We start from the raw sequence: 11,014 nt of genomic DNA on the forward strand, positions 1-11,014 counted from the left end.
ACCTAGTTCAACATGTAAACACATTTACTCTTAACACACTTCTCACATTCAAATCAAGAGAGTTGGAGCGTAATCTGGGTAGTCCAATAAAAAATGTTCCAATAAATTTAAGATAATTCATCCATTTTTTGTTATTCACATTGTTACATCATAGTTCCTCTAATAAAAAGAAAAAATTTGTCACTCTATGAATTCATTTGGATCCTCTATTGAGATGATATTGATGAACCATGCAAAGAAGAAATGCTTAAATAATCACAAACACAAATAAAAAGTGGTTAGACACACACATAAATTAAAAAATTAAAAGAAGAAATAATTGAATAATTTGATTAAATTATTTCTCATTTATTTTGCACCATTTATATGAATGTGTTCAAAAATATTTCATTTATATTTATGTTCAAGTAAGACTAGCTCCAATGTAAACAGCTAAGTGCAGAGGCGGAACTGGGAGGTGGCAAGGGGGAGCCACCGCCACCCCATTCTTTGTGTGAAAAGACTATTATATCCTTCATTAAAATTAATATTTTCCAATTCATTTTCACATTTGGGCATCAATTTTCTCTGTCATCAGAAGTCCAAACAGAGAACGCGCTTTCTCTTCTCCCATCCAAGCTGTTCTCTCTTCTTCTTCTCCCAACCAAGCTTACCACACGTCCACACCACCACCGGCCAACTTCTGCGACCACTCTCCATCTCCATCTCCATCTCCATCTTCGATCTGAAGTGAGAACAGAGAGTTGTCTCCATCTCTCTCAACAAACCCTAATTGTTGGAAATTGTAAGGTAATGTGAAATTGAATGTATTTTCATTCAAATATGATTCTTCTTTGATGATTACATGTTATTTAATTGATTGCCTTGAGTTTTCCCTTTGTAATCTGTTAAACCTAGTTTTCCTTTGTAATTTTGAGACAGAAATTGGTTTGAATATTTTGTTGGCTTCTGTTAAGCAGCTTGAATTAATGACCTTTGCAATGTTGATTTCGTTGTCTTTTTGAAATTGTTGATTTTTGTTCATAAATTAATGACCTTTGTAATGTTGATTTTTGTTCATAAATCTTCAAAAATGTCAACTCTGTAATTGATTTGTTCACGTTATTAACAATTGTAGAATGTGCAATTGTTCACGTTATTAACTATTTATTCAAGGCACTCGGAAAGCGTAAAGTGCATCTTTAGGTATATAATGAACGACTTTATTATATTATGTAGTTTAAATTTTGAATGATCGATTTTTGGTTTATTATGTACTTAAATGTGTTGTGTTTAATATGATTTATATATTTTAGTTTATTTTGATGGCGAGATGGCGACCACCCCAAACTTTTTTGTCTGGCTCTGCCACTGGCTAAGTGAGATCGTGAGAGGTCTAAATCAATGAATTATTTGATTTTATGATTGTATCTGGCCGACTGAAATCACAGTCTCTTCTAAGGAGATTGACGTGTTATCCTTCTTACATGTTAGTTATAGATTTTCTTTCTTCCTTTTCTTAATGTTCTTGTTGACCATATATTTCTTGGTAATCTCCCCGCGTAGTATAGTTTAGCAACTTGATTGGACTACAAACTTCTATTTGATGTCGGTATTCATACAAGAGTAATCTACATACGAGACCTCTCAAAAATAATAAATAAATAAATATAACTTTATTAGCATGTCCCCCAATATATATATATATATATATATATATATATATATATATATATATATATATATATATATAACTTTATTAGGATGCATATTATAAACGTGGTCAATTTGATGGGATAGGTTAAGCCAATGAGTCCCTCAAAAAAAAAAAGTTTAAGCCAATGAGGTTGAACCACTTGTGTGAGGGTTTATTTACTAATATTACTGAAAATATATTTATCTTAAATTATTTTTCATTTTATAATATTAATGAAGCATTAATCTTTGTTTTTCTATTCAGTTTTGATTATTTGCTAACGTTTTCCTTCAAAAAAATTTACTTACTAGCGTTTAGATCGACACTTCATGTCCGTTCTTCCTATCGTGTTAACGCGTATAAATTATGATCAGTAATTTTTATGAAATTTTTATTAAAATTGATTTGGTTTTGATTTAATTATCTATATAGATAAATATATATTTTGTACTTTTATATAATAACGAACTATACTTACCTTTTTTAATGATACCAACATTATAATAAATATAATATCTTTCAAAAGATATAATAAATATAATATAAATTCTTTTTTTTAATGACACCAACAAAATTGCATTCTTATGTAAAATTTGCTTAAGGGTATAATTGGAAGGTGAAAAAGTCAACCCGAAACGGTATACTTTCTTTATATATAGTATATATTTCTGTATCTTTTTCGATTCTTTTAATTCCTCTTTCAGATACCATTAATCAATGATATATTTGTAAAATGGCTCATATTTTCCATTCTCCATAAAACATTGATTACATTTCTTAATTTGTATAAAATTACCAAAGTGACATAATTTGGAGCAGAGAAGGTACATTAATGTAGAGTATAAAATAATCTAGATTGTGTTTTGTTTTTCATTTTGGTGTCTCAATTTTCCTTTTTTTAAGAAGCCAAAATAAAATAGGGTCCTGCTACCCGGTGCCCTCGGGGCACTGGTTAAGCATACCATAAAAGGGAATTATTATCATAAAAGTAAACTGTTCTTGACTTTATTATAAATTAATTAATTACACAATTTCAATGCATTAACTACTATATAATTTCCTTTTTCATATCCTTAACCGGTGCCTCGGGGCACTGGTTAGCATTTTCCAATAAAATAAAATTATCAAAGAACCAAGACCTCTCAGCACAAGGTATATGCCAAAAAGAAAAGGCTAAAAACAAAAGATTACAATGTCATAGTGATAAAAACGAACAAAGAAAGGAAAGAACAAATTAAGAGATTGCTCTAAGCACATGATTAGATTAAGCCGCTAAGAATGGTAATCAAAAGCAAAAGTAGAATATTTCGCTTTCAACAACCAAAACGTTTGAAGCTTGATTTTTTCAAGTAATTGATTTAAAGAGTGCTCCTTTTGCTTAAATATTTGATCATTCCTTTCATTCCATATCACTGAAACACATTAGAGCCATAAAATATGCATTGTTGATCGATGATTCTTTGTTGATACTCCTAATTGACCAAATTGAAGCAAATATTCTAAAATGTGAGTTGGGTTCACTATGATGAGACATATCCATTGCGAGACCAAAGGCTAAATTGTACCGAAAAAATTGCATCGGAGAAACAAATAATTGAAATCCTCATTAGTACAACAACCATCCACACCGAGCTACTGGTGATTTTGAAGAAGACCCCACCGAGAATGGTTATATGTAGTTGAAATGGGATTATGAAGTAGATGCCAAGTAAATATACTTATTTTTAAAGGAAGCGCCTTATGTCAAGTGATATTGGAAGATTCAAGAATAGTTACATTTTCCAAATCCGTCAAGCATTGATAGGCTCTGATGGCTGCATATTTTTTGTGATGAATGAAAATTCCATTGCCACATGTCTTCCACTCCAACATACAACACAATATTATTTAACAAAGCACTACACTCCCCTGCCTGCTCCTCATCCCACATCTAAAGTATGATTTAGATGAAAAAGTTCAAAAATTTATGATTTAGATGAAAAAGAATTTTGTGCCAAAATTGATACAATAGAGAGGAATAAGAAATTTGTCAAGGGCAATATACTTATACTAGGTTGTTTTGCAGAGCAACTGAAACATCTAAAGTATGCCCATGAAAAAGGGTAACATTATACACTAGGTTGTTTTGCAGAGCAACTAAAAAATCTCAAGCATGCCCAAAACTAAAATAAAAAAAAATTGGTGACCGGACGAGATGTATGAATGCACACGCACAATTGAAACAATTTTTGAAGATGACAACTTCAGTTGTGCAAAGTTTCATTGTAACACTGTATAGTTGTGCAAAGTTTCATTGTAACACCGTATGGTTGAGTGTGCTATAGCCACACCAGATTAATTATTACCCAATTTTTTCTTCATATACTAGACTTAAATAATGAATTATATACAATATATGTTGTATTTTTTTCATGTTTTCCTGCAGGGAATCGAACCTGGGACACATTGCTAAAAGGGACACGTCCAAGCATTTTTTTTTTTTGCTATTGTGTTTAATGTATCACAAGTTTGTTTTGTTAATATATATAGTGTATTTGATATTTTAGCCACACCAATATCGAAAGTCTAGGTCCGTCTCTGCAAGGGACATGCCAAAAATTAAAATTATTGTCTCTCACTAAACTACGTAATTATATAAATAATTTTATATTTTTAGTCCCCATAATGATATAAAATATATACCAGTGGTGTAGCATGCCATGTTAGCGTACATGATGAGGCCTCTGGAGTCTGGCTTCATATCATATCATGTTTTGTTATTTTATGCCTGAAGTTGTGTGGATTAGCCTCTTCATGGTATATAGAATGAGACCTACCCAAAGAGAATGAGTCACGACATGGAAGGGCATGAACTTTTATCGACTAACAAAAAAAACTTTTAAATATATAGATGTAAAAATATAGCCAATGCAAGGGATCATGAAGATAAGCACTAACAAATTTTGCATGCGCGTGGTGACAATGAAGTTTTTTTTGACTGCGGCGACAATGAAGTTTTGTAGCGTATTGTGTAGATGTGACATGAAATTACAATGACCCTTTTGGATTATGATAATACCTACAACTTGAGTGTATGAGGGAAAAAATGTGTGGTTCAAGAGTACCAGAAAATGTTTAGAAACGTGGAAGGTTTATAGAGAGTATGTTATGAGACATTCTTAATTTGTTTGCAGCTAGATTTTGATTTACATATTTATTAGTCTAATAAAATGAGAGCCATGTATACCAAAACCAATCATATCTTATTACCATTGAGATTATGGCTAGTCACTGTCTACCTACCGCCTCCACTTTGGCATAAGAAGAGTGCCCCCAACCATAAAATGAAATGGAAACAATATTAAGAAAAGAAGAAAACAGTTACCCTAGGTGTGAAATGAATTTAACAACTACATTTTACATCAACATTCTAAAGAGAAGACATACAATCCTACAAAAATCTTACATTTTTTTACACAATAATATGTATATGTTTAGAAAATAATATGTATTCATATAGTAATATAGTAATATGTGTATATTTAGAAAATAATATGTATTAATTAGTCATAATATGCATTCTTTAAACCCACTTAGTTTGGTCTGGCGGTGTTTGCTTGTGACATTGGAGTATTTTTCTCTCAAGGTCTTAGATTCAATTATGCTCCGTATCAATTTTGATGGGCTTTGTTTTTTTTTTTTTTTAAAATGCATTCTTTAGTCAAATGAGTATATTCATTATTTATGATGTGTATTCATTAGTCATTATCATTAGTCAATCAAAATCATCGAATTATTTTCTTATATGGTATCTTCTAGATTTTCGATCCCTCCTCCTAGGCGCCTTCTCCGCCACCTAACCTCTTTATTCTTCCACCCTTTCCTCCTGGTCGTTGTCTCAACGTTGAACATGTCCCCGACGCGATCAACATACTTGCCTCATCGGCACCACCATCAAAACTTCACACGACCTTCGATTTTAACAACGTGAAATTTATCACTCTAATCACATCGAACAATGATTTAAGCATCTACATTTCTTGGTCAATCCTCTTCAAAATTCAAGCACGTGTTCAGTCTTACCGATGAGAATGCTTAGCATACAATGTATGAAACCAAAAATAAAGACCTTGATCTTTGGAATCGTCTTAATGATGTCATCCTTAAATGGATATATGCCACTATATCACAAGACATTCTCAACTTCATTCGTTTGATCGATGAATCGGCTAAAAAATGATGGAAATGAATTGCTTCTATGTTTCAAGACAACGGACAATCAAGGGTTGTCCACCCCAAAATCAAATTCACCAACATTTATCTTGAAGATTTTCTATCCACCAAATCCTACTGCAATCGACTCAAACTCCTCCTTCGATACTTCTAACGCTTGCCTACCTCTTTAACCGCCAAGTTTTGAATGAATAATTATGAATGAGTGCTCTTGTACTTATAGAAAATTTTTCAGCTGGGTTTGACTTGAAAACTGGGACACCCCCAAACCCGCATTTCACTGTTTTTTCCCGGCCTCTCAGGCATCTCGCGCCCAGGGCTAAGCGCGTCGTGCGTGCTTGTTGAAAACAATGTTTTTCAACACTATTTCGTACACCCAGAGCGTGTGGTTTCTACTTTCAATGGGTTTTTCCACACAACATTTAGTACCTGCATTCGACGCTTTATTCCTTTTTGCAATATTATAAGTTAGGAACTTACCTTTAGACCTTAGTATGATTTATCCTCGTTCAACATCAACTTGAGCCTTTGTTGTAGCAAGGAAGGATCGTCCCAGAGTATCGGACATTCAGTGTAATCTCTCATCTTCATTCTCACTAGGTCAAAACTGGCATGGGGGGTCAAAACTGCAAAAGAGGCATTACTTAGGGTGCTGAATTGTATTTTATTTTGTTAGAGGGCCAAAATCGCAACTTCCTGATACTTGGGGGGCCAAAACTGTTATTAAGCCTTTTAATAATGAAAATTTATGTTTATCTAAAAAAAGTTGAAAAAATGACAAGGAAAGAAAAGGGTTTTATTTGGTGATTTTCAAAAAAGCAATATAAGGGTGTATGTAGCAAATAGTTGCATGTAGTAAACAAGTTCTTTTTTTTTTCAAACATGATACGAGTCCTGATAGGTGAACACCCTTATGTGGCAAACACCATCCTACCTCCACATAAAAAAATGACATGTGGCAATGTGGGCCCCACACTCCACTCAACCCATTTTTTATTTTGTTTTTCTGATTCATTCAGAGACCATTCTCTCTCTCTCTCTCTCTCAAACTTCCCTCACCCCCTTTCATCTCAAATCATCCGCCGCAATTCTCTCTCCGGTGATCCTGTTTGTTTTCCGCCACCAACAAAAGCTTTGCACGGAGGTGGAGTATGAGTTTTCACGGCGACAGTCTCGTGTCCTTCGTCTGGCCAGATCCTTCTGCTGAGAAACAAATTATGCTATGCAGGAAAAATATCTTGCTAGTGAATGGAGAGCATTTTGTGTTGCAGAAAAAAAAAACACAGAGGCTCTTTAAGATGATAAATCAATGATTTCTTCTTCTTTCCCCTCTTCAATTACAAATTTCCCAAAATTTCTATCATTTTAAGATTTTTTATTTAACTTAATCCATTGATGAATAAACGGGATTTGTGTGGCATGAGTTTTTGAAATGAAATTTTAAAGATACATGCATTATGGGTACAAATTTGTGGCAAATTCTGAAAAATGGTTAACATAGTAGTTATGGAACTGAAGATGGACACAGAAACACACCTTTGTTTCTCTCTCCTTAAAATTGTTCATTTTTATTTATTTGTTTTATATCTGAGCCGTTGGATTAAGGGCAAAAATATGGCATAACAGTAGCGCAGGAGATGATCTGACCGAGGAGAGAGACAAAAATGCTGATAAACTTGTCCGTCCTTAGGCGTGATAAACTTGTTGATTGTAAAACATGTTATTTATGGTTGGAAATGCTTTTAGTGTAGTCATCAAATGAGATCATGCGTTCGATTCGCCTAAAACGAGATTATTTACATATGGGAAATATAAACTAGCCAAATATATGGTCTGTATGACCACATTTTTACAAATACGTGACCACTATTTTTTCATAAATTAGAACTTGTCCGTCTTTAGGCGTGATAAACTTGCCGATTGTAAAACAGGTTATTTATGGTTGGAAATGCTTTTAGTGCAGTGATCAAATGAGATCATGCGTTTGATTCGCCTAAAACGAGATTATTTACATCTGGGAAATATAAACTAGCCAAATATATGGTCAGTATGACCATATTTTTTCAAATACGTGACCACTATTTTTTCAGAAATTAGAACTTGTCCGTCTTTAGGCGTGATAAACTCGTAAATTGTAAAATAAGTTATTTATTGTTGGAATTGCTTTTAGTGTAGTGATCAAATTAGATTATGTGTTTGATTCGCATAAAACAGGATTATTTATACATGGGAAATATAAACTAGCCAAATATATGTTTTGTGTGACCACATATTTTAAGGTGCGTGACCACTATTTTTTTCAGAAATTAGAACTTGTCCGTCTTTAGGCGTGATAAACTTGCAGATTGTAAAAGAAGTTATTTATCGTTTGAAAGGCTTTTAATGCAGTGATCAAATGAGATCATGCGTTCTATTCGCCTAAAACAAAATTATTTACATCTGGGAAATATAAACTAGCCAAATATATGGTCTGTATGACCACATTTTTACAAATACGTGACCACTATTTTTTTCATAAATTAGAACTTGTCCGTCCTCAGGCGTGATAAACTTGCCGATTGTAAAACAGGTTATTTATGGTTGGAAATGCTTTTAATGCAGTGATCAAATGAGATTATGCGTTCGATTCGCCTAAAACGATATTATTTACACCTGGGAAAGAACAACTAGCCAAATATATGGTCTGTATGACCACATTTTTACATATGCGTGACCACTATTTTTTCGTAAATTAGAATGTCTCACTGACAATTGGCTTGAATTGCTTTTTTTTTTTTTTGCACATGTAAGTTACAGATAACCAAATAAACGAACAATATAACCATAATTTGTCAAAGGCGTAACCATTTTTTGGTAAATTAGAATGTCTCACGACTAGTTTTAAACACATGAAAGGAAAAAAAATATGGTTACGCCTTTGTAAAATTGTGGTTACACACTTCAAATATTTGGTTATACATAATTTTCCTATGAAAACAATATTATTTTAAGGCGAGTTATCACTGAAATATCAAAAGTGATAAAATGTAGTGAAAACAATATCATTTTAAGGCATTTTAAGGCGATATATGTATTAGAGTTTAAACTATTTACTCATTGTTTGATGATAATAAAGTGAGGTGAATGATCTTCATTGTTTGACAGACTTTAGGAAAACTATCCAAAAATGATCTGCGTTTAACCATTTTTTAACAAAGGTGTAACCACATTTTATTTTCATGACCAAATTGTCGTTATCACTATTTCACATGATATTAAGAGTTCAAGAAACATAGAATCTATATCTTTTGATATTTCAGTGATAAATTTCCCATTGATTTACAATAAATAAGGAATGTTTACAATACCTTAATATTACACATCCAAGTCAAAACATTACAAAGAAATCTGTCAATTATCAAAGAATCACTCATTCTTTCTTGAGCCACTATATCATGTTATGGTCCTTCCCATACACTTTTCATCTTTTCTTCTAGTACAACCAATCCCTCCTCTTTGTTAAACTGGTAATACAAGACCTTGACTATCATGATTCCAAGATCTTTCTTATCTTTCACCTTGGGTATATCAAGTCATGACAATTGACAACAACCTAAATTGAAGCTTCTTTTCAGTTTGTACTTCCAGATCAAGGGGTAATATTATACACACCAGAGCAGCAGACAGTGAAAAAACTGACAGGAAAAAAGCACCTAACATTTGCAACAGACCTGAGGCTTGCCCTCTCAACTGTCATCCCCTTTGTAAACACTCCTTTGGATTCCATATACAACGAAGTAGAGCTATTCCATTGGTTAATTCATAACTCAAATGATATAGTGGTGTCCTTGATCTCATGGAACCTGTAAATGAATGATAACAAAAAAAGAATATAAAAAAGACAATAACTTGAGAATATGAACACTCACAGCTTTTGAATTTTTCTTCCCTTCAATTCAATGCAATATATTTATGAAGTCTCAACTTAAGTGCATCATATGACTACCAACAAATTCAAAAGGGAAACCAAAAACACATTTAGATCAGATTATGCCACTATATAAGACTAATGAAATCAAGTCTCCTAAGATGCAATGCAAGTGTACTAAGTCAATCCCAACATGTCACTAAATGAGTAATTTGAAAACCAACTAGATCGTTGATAAATGTTTAAAAGTGATATATTTCATATAGGAGTTTAGGCATTTTAGTGATTTGTTTTGCAAGATTCTCTATGGAAAACTCCAATTATTGTGTAAATATGACATTTATGCTTTTGAGCCTTATTCTACCCTTTTTGTGCAGGAAAATACAAGCAAGGAGCAAAAAACGTCAAAGTTCAATTTCATACGCCATCAGCGTGTCCTACGCTATTAGCGTGATGAGGAAATGCCCAAATCCAGAGAGGTACGCCATTGGCGCACCTGGGGCGTGCATCTGGATCACTCCTGAAGAATACGCTAGTAGCGTATACTGCGCTATTAGCGTACAAGCTCCAGAGAGCTACGCCATTGGCGCACCTGGAGCGAAGCTGTCATGAAGAAACACGCTATTAGCGTGGTTTACGCTATAAGCGTAGAAGCTCCAGAGGACCACGCTATTAGCGTAGCTGAAGCGTAGAAGCAGGGCAAGGCCAACGTGGCACAAGCCCATTGGCCAGATTATAGGCCGACATACCACGCTATTAACGTATCTTGCGCTATTGGCGTAAGTACAAAAATACAGGCCATTTAAATAGCATTCTTACCTCTCTTTTAGGCCATTCACTATTCCATTAAAACATTTTATACATTTCTAGAGAGAGGTTAGAGCTATTTCAAAGAGAGAAACACAAAGCAAGTGATTAAGGAGTAGATTCAACCCTAGATTCATTGAGACATCAAGGATCTTGGCATGGAATCTTCATCTTTCCTTCATTCCTTGCATTAGTTTACATGTCTATGTGTAACTATCATCTTCTTTGTAGTATTGAGGTAACAATCAAGCTATTATGTAATCTTTTGATCTTTTAATGTATATGGTTCTAGCTTAATGATTCAATATTGTTGTTATTCTTGCTTTTAATGCTTTCAAAGAGATTCAAGATGATTTGGACACAAACTCTTGAATCTAGAACTAGAATAACAATCTATCTTATGTTATATCACT

General features: G+C 33.3%; 2 long non-coding RNA genes across 2 annotated transcripts; one reads left to right on the plus strand and one right to left on the minus strand.

Moving 5' to 3' along the window:
* The first annotated feature begins 439 nt into the window (after positions 1 to 439).
* LOC146904675 (uncharacterized) lies at positions 440 to 4,220 on the plus strand. The gene is made up of 3 exons (XR_015018792.1): positions 440 to 789; positions 1,118 to 1,185; positions 4,101 to 4,220. It is a non-coding gene; the product is annotated as an uncharacterized LOC146904675 (long non-coding RNA).
* A 4,928-nt stretch (positions 4,221 to 9,148) lies between these two features.
* Positions 9,149 to 10,003, minus strand: LOC146904676 (uncharacterized). Its single transcript, XR_015019264.1, has 2 exons — positions 9,598 to 10,003; positions 9,149 to 9,479 (listed from the first exon to the last, which is right to left on the minus strand). It is a non-coding gene; the product is annotated as an uncharacterized LOC146904676 (long non-coding RNA).
* Between the last annotated feature and the right edge of the window lie 1,011 nt (positions 10,004 to 11,014).

This window comes from Medicago sativa, chromosome 7 (genome assembly GCF_051527215.1).
Source record: "Medicago sativa cultivar Bolivia chromosome 7, Bolivia_mono, whole genome shotgun sequence".
In the NCBI taxonomy this organism is placed as follows: domain Eukaryota; kingdom Viridiplantae; phylum Streptophyta; class Magnoliopsida; order Fabales; family Fabaceae; genus Medicago; species Medicago sativa.